This window comes from Glandiceps talaboti, chromosome 4 (assembly GCF_964340395.1).
Source record: "Glandiceps talaboti chromosome 4, keGlaTala1.1, whole genome shotgun sequence".
Classification (NCBI taxonomy): Eukaryota; Metazoa; Hemichordata; class Enteropneusta; family Spengelidae; genus Glandiceps; species Glandiceps talaboti.
The window spans coordinates 1,867,110-1,880,262 of NC_135552.1; the positions used below are offsets into that span (position 1 = coordinate 1,867,110).

The 13,153-nt window shown below is 36.2% G+C and overlaps 1 long non-coding RNA gene across 1 annotated transcript; it reads left to right on the plus strand.

Annotated features, from left to right (window-relative positions):
• Window positions 1-7,302: 7,302 nt before the first annotated feature.
• LOC144433518 (uncharacterized) lies at window positions 7,303-9,575 on the plus strand. Its single transcript, XR_013480787.1, has 6 exons — window positions 7,303-7,361; window positions 7,576-7,643; window positions 8,130-8,188; window positions 8,823-8,910; window positions 9,076-9,128; window positions 9,466-9,575. It is a non-coding gene; the product is annotated as an uncharacterized LOC144433518 (long non-coding RNA).
• The last annotated feature ends 3,578 nt before the right edge of the window (window positions 9,576-13,153 follow it).

Consider the following 13,153-nt stretch of genomic DNA (forward strand, 5'->3'; position numbering starts at 1 on the left):
CCACCTGTGCGATACGGTCACAGTGGCAATGTAAAACGAGATGAAAAACAAAAGGCCACCGGTGCAAAACGATCACAGTGGCAAGGAATGAAAAAATAGAGAAAAACGAGATGAAAAAATAGGCTTCTGTTGTGAAATGTACATGTACACAGTGGCAAGGGTAAATTGATATGAAAAATGAAATGAGCAAAGTGGTGAAATAAAATGACATGTAAAAAGCATGCCACCAGACCGAAACATGAAAAGTGGCAGGTAAGAGGACACGTAAATAAACAAGACACTGATGTGAAATGGGTGTAGTGATAATGTTAAAAACAGGCCAAGGTGTTAAACAGACACGGAGGTGATATAAAAGGACGTTAAAAACAAGTTAGTGTGGACACAAAATGAAATGTGCCACAGTGCGAAACAAGAAAAATGGCAAGTGAGAGGACATGTTGAAAACAGACAGTTGTTATATAAAAAGACATTAAAATCAGTCTACAGTGCGAAACTGGCACATTAGTGTGGACATAAAATGAAATGGGCCACAGTGCGAAACAGTGGTGATATAAAAAGACAGCAATAAACAGTCCACAGTGCGAAACTGGCACATTAGTGTGGACACAAAATAAAACGGGCCACAGTACGAAACAAGAAAAGTGTCAAGTGAGAGGACACGTTGAAAACAGAGACAATTGCGATATAAAAGGACATTAAAAAACAGTTCACAGTGCAAAACTGGCACATTAGTGTGGACATAAAATGAAACAGGCCACAGTGCGAAACAAGAAAAGGGGCAAGTGAGAGGACATGTTGAAAACAGACAGTGGTTATATAAAAAGACATTAAAAAACAAGTCTACAGTGCGAAACTGGCACACTAGTGTGGACATAAAATGAAACAGGCCACAGCGCGAAACGAGAAAAGTGGCAAGTGAGAGGACATGTTGAAAACAGAGACAATGGCGATATAAAAGGACATTAAAAAACAAGTCTACAGTGCGAAACTTGCACATTGGTGTGGACACAAAGTGAAACGGGCCACAGTATGAAACAAGAAAAGTGGCAAGTGAGAGGACATGTTGAAAACAGAGACAATGGCGATATAAAAGGACATTAAAAAACAGTCCACAGTGCAAAAGTGGCACATTAGTGTGGACACAAAATAAAGTGGGCCACAGTGAGAAACAAGAAAAGTGGCAAGTGAGAGGACACGTTAAGAAAAGTGGCAAGTGAGAGGACATGTTGTAAACAGAGACAATGGCGATATAAAATGACATAAAAAGCAGTTCGCAGTGCGAAACTGGCACATTAGTGTGGACACAAAATGATACGGGCCACAGTACGAAACAAGAAAAGTGGCAAGTGAGAGGACATGTTGAAAACAGAGACAATGGCGATATAAAAGGACATTAAAAAGCAGTTCACAGTGCGAAACTGGCACATTAGTGTGGACTCAAAATGAAACGGGCCACAGTACGAAACAAGAAAAGTGGCAAGTGAGAGGACATGTTGAAAACAGAGACAATTGCGATATAAAAGGACATTAAAAAACAGTTCACAGTGTGAAACTGGCACATTAGTGTGGACTCAAAATTAAACGGGCCACAGTACGAAACAAGAAAAGTGGCAAGTGAGAGGACATGTTGAAAACAGAGACAATGGCGATATAAAAGGACATTAAAAAGCAGTTCACAGTGCGAAACTGGCACATTAGTATGGACACAAAATGAAACGGGCCACGGTACGAAACAAGAAAAGTGGCAAGTGAGAGGACACGTTGAAAACAGACAATTGCGATATAAAAGGACATTAAAAAACAGTTCACAGTGCAAAACTGGCACATTAGTGTGGACATAAAATGAAACAGGCCACAGTGCGAAACAAGAAAAGTGGCAAGTGAGAGGACATGTTGAAAACAGAGACAATGGCGATATAAAAGGACATTAAAAAACAAGTCTACAGTGCGAAACTTGCACATTGGTGTGGACACAAAGTGAAACGGGCCACAGTATGAAACAAGAAAAGTGGCAAGTGGGAGGACATGTTGAAAACAGAGACAATTGCGATATAAAAGGACATTAAAAAACAGTTCACAGTGCAAAAGTGGCACATTAGTGTGGACACAAAATAAAGTGGGCCACAGTGAGAAACAAGAAAAGTGGCAAGTGAGAGGACATGTTGTAAACAGAGACAATGGCGATATAAAATGACATAAAAAGCAGTTCACAGTGCGAAACTGGCACATTAGTGTGGACACAAAATGATACGGGCCACAGTACGGAACAAGAAAAGTGGCAAGTGAGAGGACATGTTGAAAACAGAGACAATGGCGATATAAAAGGACATTAAAAAGCAGTTCACAGTGCGAAACTTGCACATTGGTGTGGACACAAAATGAAACGGGCCACAGTGCGAAACAAGAAAAGTGGCAGGTGAGAGGACATGTTGAAAACAGAGACAATGGCGATATAAAAGGACATTAAAAAACAAGTCTACAGTGCGAAACTTGCACATTGGTGTGGACACAAAGTGAAACGGGCCACAGTATGAAACAAGAAAAGTGGCAAGTGGGAGGACATGTTGAAAACAGAGACAATGGCGATATAAAAGGACATTAAAAAACAGTCCACAGTGCAAAAGTGGCACATTAGTGTGGACTCAAAATGAAACGGGCCAAGGTACGAAACAAGAAAAGTGGCAAATGAGAGGACACGTTGAAAACAGACAATTGCGATATAAAAGGACATTAAAAAACAGTTCACAGTGCGAAACTGGCACATTAGTATGGACATAAAATGAAACGGGCCACAGTACGAAACAAGAAAAGTGGCAAGTGAGAGGACACGTTGAAAACAGAGACAATGGCGATATAAAAGGACATTAAAAAGCAGTTCACAGTGCGAAACTTGCACATTGGTGTGGACACAAAATGAAACGGGCCACAGTGCGAAACAAGAAAAGTGGCAGGTGAGAAGACATGTTGAAAACAGAGACAATTGCGATATAAAAGGACATTAAAAAACAGTTCACAGTGCGAAACTGGCACATTAGTGTGGACTCAAAATGAAACGGGCCACAGTACGAAACAAGAAAAGTGGCAAGTGAGAGGACATGTTGAAAACAGAGACAATTGCGATATAAAAGGACATTAAAAAACAGTTCACAGTGTGAAACTGGCACATTAGTGTGGACTCAAAATGAAACGGGCCAAGGTACGAAACAAGAAAAGTGGCAAATGAGAGGACACGTTGAAAACAGACAATTGCGATATAAAAGGACATTAAAAAACAGTTCACAGTGCGAAACTGGCACATTAGTATGGACATAAAATGAAACGGGCCACAGTACGAAACAAGAAAAGTGGCAAGTGAGAGGACACGTTGAAAACAGACAATTGCGATATAAAAGGACGTTAAAAAACAGTTCACAGTGCGAAACTGGCACATGATAGGGGGCATACAATGAAAGAGGCCACAGTGCGAAACAGTGGTGATATAAAAAGACATCAATAAACAGTCCACTGTGCGAAACTGGCACATTAGTATGGACATAAAATGAAACGGGCCACAGTATGAAACAAGAAAAGTGGCAAGTGAGAGGACACGTTGAAAACAGAGACAATTGCGATATAAAAGGACATTAAAAAACAGTTCACAGTGCAAAACTGGCACATTAGTGTGGACATAAAATGAAACAGGCCACAGCGCGAAACAAGAAAAGTGGCAAGTGAGAAGATACGTTGAAAACAGACAGTGGTTAAATAAAAAGACATTAAAAAACAAGTCTACAGTGCGAAACTGGCACACTAGTGTGGACATAAAATGAAACGGGCCACAGTGCGAAACAAGAAAAGTGGCAAGTGAGAAGACATGTTGATAACAGAGAAAGTGGCGATATAAAGGAACATTAAAAAACAGTCCACAGTGCAAAACTAGCACATTACTGTGGGCACAAAATGAAATGGGCCACAGTGCAAAACAAGGAAAATGGCAAGTGAGAGGACATGTTGAAAACAGACAGTGGTTATATAAAAAGACATTAAAAACAGTCTACAGTGCAAAACTGGCACATGATAGGGGACACAAAATGAAAGAGGCCACAGTGCGAAACAGTGGTGATATAAAAGAACATTAAAAAACAGTTCACAGTACGAAACAAGAAAAGTGGCAAGTGAGAGGACACGTTGAAAACAGACAATTGCGATATAAAAGGACATTAAAAAAACAGTTCACAGTGCGAAACTGGCACATTAGTATGGACATAAAATGAAACGGGCCACAATACGAAACAAGAAAAGTGGCAAGTGAGAGGACACGTTGAAAACAGACAATTGCGATATAAAAGGACATTAAAAAACAGTCTACAGTGCGAAACTGGCACATGATAGGGGACATAAAATGAAAGAGGCCACAGTGCGAAACAGTGGTGATATAAAAAGACATCAATAAACAGTCCACTGTGCGAAACTGGCACATTAGTATGGACATAAAATGAAACAGGCCACAGTACGAAACAAGAAAAGTGGCAAGTGAGAGGACATGTTGAAAACAGAGACAATGGCGATATAAAAGGACATTAAAAAACAGTCCACAGTGCAAAAGTGGCACATTAGTGTGGACACAAAATAAAGTGGGCCACAGTGCGAAACAAGAAAATTGGCAAGTGAGAGGACACGTTGAAAACAGAGACAATGGCAATGTAAAAGGACATTAAAAAACAAGTCTACAGTGCGAAACTTGCACATTGGTGTCGACACAAAGTGAAACGGGCCACAGTATGAAACAAGAAAAGTGGCAAGTGAGAGGACATGTTGTAAACAGAGACAATGGCGATATAAAATGACATAAAAAGCAGTTCACAGTGCGAAACTGGCACATTAGTGTGGACACAAAATGATACGGGCCACAGTACGAAACAAGAAAAGTGGCAAGTGAGAGGACATGTTGAAAACAGAGACAGTGGCGATATAAAAGGACATTAAAAAACAGTTCACAGTGCGAAACTGGCACATTAATATGGACACAAAATGAAACGTGCCACGGTACGAAACAAGAAAAGTGGCAAGTGAGAGGACACGTTGAAAACAGACAATTGCGATATAAAAGGACATTAAAAAACAGTCTACAGTGCGAAACTGGTACACTAGCATGGACATAGAATGAAACAGGTCACAGTGCGAAACACAGAACGTGGTGATGTAAAACGACATGTAAATAAACAGGACACTGATATGCAATGGACATAATGTCAACCTTACAAACAGGCTAATAGGCGACACAGGACAAGAACACTGGACAAAGGAGGAGTGGCATAATCGACACAATAAACGATGTGTGAGCAAAACAAATACATATAGACGATTCACAGCAACCTGTATAAAAGAAAGTGAAGTAGTGATAAATAGGACACATTATAAAACTTGTGAAAAGAAAAATATCAAAGTGATTGAAAGGACAAGAAGAATGAGCCCACTGGGTTACAACCTGTTTGAACTAAAGTTAAAATGAAGAGTTGTAACATGGAAGTGTAACTCATGTTACCCCAAGATGTATGTTAGAGGATATCCCCGAGATGACAACAAAGGATACCACTACTCTGATAATGGTAGTAATCTGTGATAACTATTAAAAGTACATCACATGTACCAGACTACTGTCATAACTGCAGAAGACATCTCTCGGAATTGAAGTTCACCAAGTCAGTTATCATACGTTGGCTAGAAGAGGAATACTGGACTGAAGATTGGACATCCACCAAATTGTGATAATCAGATGGTCATTGGCCAAGCAGTGAGTACATGCTTTGGTCAATGGCTGTCATCAGCATATGTAACCTGCAGATTACCACGTGTGCACAATTGCGTATAGTTTGTAAACTGATAAAATACGTAGTGTTACTTGGTTGCAAACTGCTAAAACCTTATTGGTTCACAGAAATCTTGAATGAATTTTCTATCTGTTCTACATGTAAATATGTCTTGCTATAGTGGTCAGTTATAAACTGCAAGCCATTATGCAAGCTATTTTCGATGAACAGATGCAGCGCAGCGAATCTGGTTATCTGCAGTCTTATAAAGAAGGTAAGTCCTGTTTGAGTAAAGCAATGGCGTTACTTGTTAATACCCATATAAATCTTTTTCTCTTTTTCTCTACAGAGATAACAATGAAGAAGGACTCTATTGCTGAAAGATTTCAAGAAAAAGAATATCAAAGGCAAGTACCTATATAATTTTGTTCATTTTTTAATAATGTGTTTTCCTCGTTTTTTTCAGATCACTGGAAAAGCTGATGAAGTTATTAGAAGATGAAGCATATATGTAAGTTTCAAATCTTTGAGTCCTTTCAAATTTTATGTTTTTGTCAGTCATGAAAATATGTTTTCTCAGTACATGTTTTATTGAGGCTTGTGTAGAGGGAAAATGATGGTTGAGAGACCCAAAATCTTTTGTATATTTATATATCTGAATAACCCGTTGTTAGATCACCATACATTTAAATAAACCATGAAATGCAGTATTTCTCTTCTCCTCTCAGGTAACACAATTGAGTCATCATTCATGAAGAAGGATGCTGCTGAAGAAACTTTATTAAAAGAAAAAAATATGAGAGGTATGTATCTTTTTATTATTTCTATTCAGTTTATTTGATAATGTGTTTACCCTATTTTTCAATCACACCCAGGAATGATGAAGAAGGCTAGAGAAGAATGTTATGAAAAGAAGAGGACAAGTAAGTTTTGTATTTTGCAATCTTGATTTTCTGATACAATCAATCATTAGTCTCTCAAAGGGGGACTATTCCAATTGGCTCCACCCACCTTTTTTGTCAATGCCTGCATGCATCTGTGTGTGTGTGTGTGTGTGTGTGTGTAGTACAATGTACATCATTTCTCAGGTGGCAATATTTGTAGTTAAAAATAAACACTGCATAACTCAAAAACTGCAATACCCATGACACTTCATTCAAGTGTCTACCCCCATATTATCAGATTCAAGCTATGTTTGGAGACCTTGACCTTCAGGGCCAACTATCAAAATCCAGCCAATTCCTACCTATCACACACATTGTAGTGTTTACACATTGCCAATTTCTTTTAAATCATGTTTACAAGTAATGTGAAGAAAAGAATTAGACATTGTTTTTGGTGCTAATGTAATTTCTATTGAATGGCAGCCATATTTGTAGCCAAGTTCTTTTAAATCATGTCTCCATTTTGTCACATAGAAGAAAAGTATCTCGGGGGGAGGGGGGGGTCATAGTTCAGTTCATTAAACAAGCAGTTTGTGCTTGTATTCCAGATCATGCTCATACCCTAGGAACTTGTATCACCAGATTTAAGGAAGCTCAAGAAAAAAGTTATCAGAAGATAAAGAAGATAGTAAGTTTCAAGTCTTACAATCTCTTCAAAATGTATGATTTTCTAAGTCGTGAAGAAATGTTTTCTCACTGGATGGTTTTATCAAAGATTGTGTAGAGGGAAAGTGATGGTTAAGAGAGCCAAAATGTTTTCTTTATAGATCTGAAAACACCATTGTTGGATCACCATAGATATAAATAATCCATGTAAATCTGTATTTCACTTCTCTACTCAGGTAAAACAATTGACTCAACATTGAAGAAAACACTACTGGAGAAAGTCTAAAGGAAAAGAATATCAAAAGTAAATACCTATATATTGCTGTACAATTTATTTGATAATGTTTTTTTCTTCATTGTCAGATAATACCCATGTTTCACTTTACTTCGGAAAAGGCATGAACGAATGAGTTATGTTAGGGTATTTGTGTGCTTAGAGGGTTTGATCAAATGGTTTTAATAAACATCAAAACATTGCGCTTGGCATCAATAGGAGGATGCCAGGTGTGGATAGCAGGGTGCCACGCCCTGCTAAACTCTACTTCTATCTATCTATATATATATATATATATATATATATATATATATATATATATATATATATATATATATATATATATATATATATATATATAGGCCTATTGACCACGTTTCCTTAGATTTACAGATTTGTTGTTTCTGACATGGGATTATAAAATTATGAGAGCAAGTGTGTATATATGAGAGGTATGTATATATATATATTATTTCTTTTCAGTTTATTTGATAATGTCTTTGCCTTATTTTTTAGATCACACCCAGGAACGATGAAGAAAGCTAGCTTAGAATGTTATTAAAAGAAGAGGACAAGTAAGTTTCATATTTTGCAATCTTGATATTCTGATCACTCCTAAAATAAATCATTAGTCTCTAAAAGGGGGACTATTAGAATGGGATCCACCCACCGTTTTTGTCCATGCCTGCATGCATCTGTCTGTGCATAATACATCATTTCTCAGACATGCCGTATCCAATTTCTTTCAAACCTGGCACAAAGGTGACATGTCAACTGGGACATACACAAAGTTGACCAAAGAGGTCGGTTATTGAAATGCAGCCATTTCCTGCATAAGTATCTATTTCTTGCCAGTAAATTATTTTAAATCATGTTGTGTTCAGTCACATAGAAGTCAAGTATTCAAGGGGGGTCTGTACCTTCCATGAAGTCTTGCTAGCTTTTTTTTTATTTTGAACAGACAAGCAGAACAGTTTGCAACTGGTGACCACTAGTTCTACTTTAGTAAATGCACTCTCCTAATTCAATTAAATTTGGTACATACATCAAACATAACTAATTGTATATGTTCTGTTAATGTTGCATTCAAACAATTATTGTGTGTAGGAACAAAAATCTAAAGACTTTGCCCTTATGGAAGGCTTTCAGTTTAAATGTGCTTGGTATTCTGTTCAATTCAGTTCATATTAATGTTTTCTTTGTTTACAGATCTTACCCACGAAGAACTAATATGACCAGAATTGAAGAGGATTATGCTATAGAAGAAAGTTATCCAACAAGAAGAAGGCATATTAAAGTAAGTGTCAAATATTGCAATCTCTTCAAAGTTAGTTTTAATAACCCCGACCCCGATCGTGTTGTCGATGTTCAAAGTGAAAAAGCCAAAATTATTCAAAGTGTGGATGTACACCTTTGACATCCAATAGCCATCCAGCTATAGTAATGTTTTATTTGTTTCCAGGTCACATCCATGAAGAATATGACAGAAAGCTATCAAACAAGAAGCTGACGTAGGTAAGTTTCCAATTTTGCAATCTCATCAAAGTTTGTCTTCATAACCCAGACCCTTGATCTTTATCACAATGTCTAAAGTCAAATTGCCCAAATTATAAGAGGGGGGGGGGGGGGGGGGGGGGGGTTACACCTCTGAGATCCATGGGCGACTTTCAACCAAATCTAGCACAAATATTGTATAAAGTAGTCCACATATGCATGTAATTATGTTTGATGACTTTTACAATATGAGTTGGATGGCAGTCATATTTATTGTTGAAGTCAGAATATTGACCTGATAGAGGGAAAGTTACGTTTTTGACCAAGACTTGTTGATAATGTGTTTGTTTGTTTTTAGACCATGCCAATGCTGCCAAGAAAATGTATTACCACAATTTATGACTTCAAAGCTGTCGAAAAAAGCTATTATCAGAGAAAGAAGAGAAAAGCAAGTATTTTATTGAGCAGTTTGGTAATAATCTTATTTTATGTACTTGTCAGTCATAAGGAAATTGTTTTGTTGATAGATGTTTTATTGAGGTTTGTGTTGAGGGAAAATCTTGGTTAAGAGTCCTGCAATACTTTCTATATTTATCTGAATTCACCATTGTTGGATCAGCATACATGTAAATGAACAAATACCTGTGTTCATCATTCTACATCTGATGATTTTTAGTACCATTTCATTGATTATGTAGTTGATATAAAAGTCTGGTAGGTAATTTACTCAGAATTACAGATGGAAGTTCCTGACATGGGATCATATAAAAAGATGAGAACAAGTGTTTTTGAGATGTATTTCAGTTCTGTTCAGTTCATAAAATGTTTCTCCTGGTATTTCAGATCGTACTTGTATGTCAGGAATTTGTATTACTGTAATTGAAGAAGAAATCTGAAGAAAACAGGATGAAGTAAGTTTGACATCTTGCCATCAGTTGAATTGTTGTCTATATTCCACTTGAAAATAACCCAAAGCTCACTGCCTGTACTGAATAGAGTAGCCAGCTGTTGGTTTAAGACACTGGCTATGGACCAGATAAGAGCTTGCAAAGAAGTGTGTTAATCTTTAAAGTTTTATTGATGGAAGGTCTGTCCATTCCTTTACATCTTTGTATTTATTATTTGTAATTTGGAATAATATTTGCATGAGCTTTACTGTGAATAAATTTTGAATTATGTCAATGATTTTTCGATTGCAGGAATAAACAAACTCTCATGAGCACTTTGAATGCGCTGCACATAAAGAACTGTACCAAAGATTGTACATAGGTGTACTTATTCATAGACATCTGATTCATCACCATGAAAACATATCACTGTCAACATGCATGCCAGCCTGGAGGGGAGCCATAGGCATGTAGCATGCTAGATATTATCAAAGACAGTAACCTATGACTTTGACCTTCATATTCAAGGTCAGCTAGCAATTTACTCGGACTGTTAATATTTTGTACAGACAAATTTAAGTATATTGTAAACATACCTTTTAAATGAGCTTTCTGTGTAAAAACTGACCTTTGCCCTTGACTGTCAGGATATTATGAACTTAATTACCAGCAACTTGTACAAGCAGATTTTGGACACTGATTAACATTTACATTCCTGTATTTAATTTTGGGCTATTGTCCTTGAACATAATAGAACACAACTAGTTTGTTTGTTTTTATCACAAGGCCAGTTGGTTTGTTAAGTTAGGTAATGGTAATACTTTGGTGTAAATAATAATTTATGTTCACTGCGAAATGATCAGATATCTGGTATTTAATCCTCTTTCTCCCAACTAGTAGTTAGTTGTGTACAAACAAATATCCTACAGCCACTGGGAGAATGAGGATTCAAGTCATCTGAAAATTGAAATTTTTGATTAAATGGTTATAAGAACTTTAGAACCAGCTGATTAGTATACAGTAGGGTGGGGGGAACTATTTACATCAGAAAATTGTGAAATTTAAGTAACATGATGCAAATCTTCAATGTACTTCAAAAGATAGACTTTGTTGCTTAATTTGTGCAAGCTTTGATCACTCCTTTAACCTTCTTTATGTAACCTTAACCTGAACTATAACCTTTAACGTATAACCTTACCCTAACAATAACAATAACACTAACACTAACACTAACATTAATCCCAACTAATATATAATATATAATAAAAGTAACTCTAAATATCTTTCGGTGGTCGTTATGTTTGCGCAAAGAAACCAGGCAACTTGTCTAGTATTTGTAGTACAATGATAATTGTGGGATTTACTGAACAACACTTTATGGGGAGTCACACAGGTTATATGTTTTTTTATCCTTCATATAATTGTGGATTTTTTTCAAGTGGGTTGGTTGTTTATATTTGGTTGTTTAACTTTACAATACCCTTTGTATTACCACTGCCATTCTTCGTACAAAGTATTTGAAAAGTATGTCCATCCCAAATGAAAAGTATCTCTTTTTCCCTATATGAAAATGCTTTTCATATAGATGTAGGGGATTGATGTACTCTTCATTATGGGGATGGATGTACTTTATATTTAGGGAAGTTTTATTTAGAGGGTGGAATTGTACTTTTTATTTAGGGGATATATGTACTTTATATGTAGGGGAGAAAAAATATTTTATTTATGGGATAGATGTACTTTATATGAAGGGGAGAGAAATATTTTATTTAGGGGATGGATGTACTTTATATGAAGGGGAGAGAAATATTTTATGTAGGGGATGGATGTACTTTATATGAAGGGGAGAGAAATATTTTATTTAGGGGATGGATGTACTTTATATGAAGGGGAGAGAAATATTTTATGTAGGGGATGGATGTACTTTATATGAAGGGGAGAGAAATATTTTATGTAGGGGATGGATGTACTTTATATGAAGGGGAGAGAAATATTTTATGTAGGGGATGGATGTACTTTATATGAAGGGGAGAGAAATATTTTATGTAGGGGATGGATGTACTTTATATGAAGGGGAGAGAAATATTTTATTTAGGGGATGGATGTACTTTATATTAAGGGGATAGAAATATTTTATGTAGGGGATGGATGTACTTTATATTAAGGGGATAGAAATATTTTATGTAGGGGATGGATGTACTTTATATTAAGGGGATAGAAATATTTTATTTAGGGGATGGATGTACTTTATATTAAGGGGAGAGAAATATTTTATGTAGGGGATGGATGTACTTTATATTAAGGGGAGAGAAATATTTTATTTAGGGGATGGATGTACTTTTTATTAAGGGGATAGAATTATTTTATGTAGGGGATGGATGTACTTTATATTAAGGGGAGAGAAATATTTTATTTAGGGGATGGACATACTTTGTATTTTGGGAATGGATGTACTTTATATTTAGGGGATGGATGTACTTTATATTTAGGGGATGGATGTACTGTTTATTTAGGGGATGGATGTACTTTTTATTTAGGGGAGAGAAATATTTTATTTAGGGGATGGATGTACTTTTTATTGAGGGGAGAGAAATATTTTATTTAGGGGATGGATGTACTTTTTATTTAGGGGAGAGAAATATTTTATTTAGGGGATGGATGTACTTTTTATTGAGGGGAGAGAAATATTTTATTTAGGGGATGGATGTACTTTTTATTTAGGGGAGAGAAATATTTTATTTAGGGGATGGATGCACTTTTTATTTAGGGGAGAGAAATATTTTATTTAGGGGATGGATGCACTTTTTATTTAGGGGAGAGAAATATTTTATTTAGGGGATGGATGCACTTTATATTAAGGGGAGAGATATTTTATTCAGGGGATGGATGTACTTTATATTAAGGGGATAGAAATATTTTATTTAGGGGATGGATGTACTTTATATTAAGGGGAGAGAAATATTTTATTTTGGGGATGGACGTACTTTGTATTTTGGGAATGGATGTACTTTATATTTAGGGGATGGATGTACTTTATATTTAGGGGATGGATGTACTGTTTATTTAGGGGATGGATGTACTTTTTATTGAGGGGAGAGAAATATTTTATTTAGGGGATGGATGTACTTTTTATTTAGGGGAGAGAAATATTTTATTTAG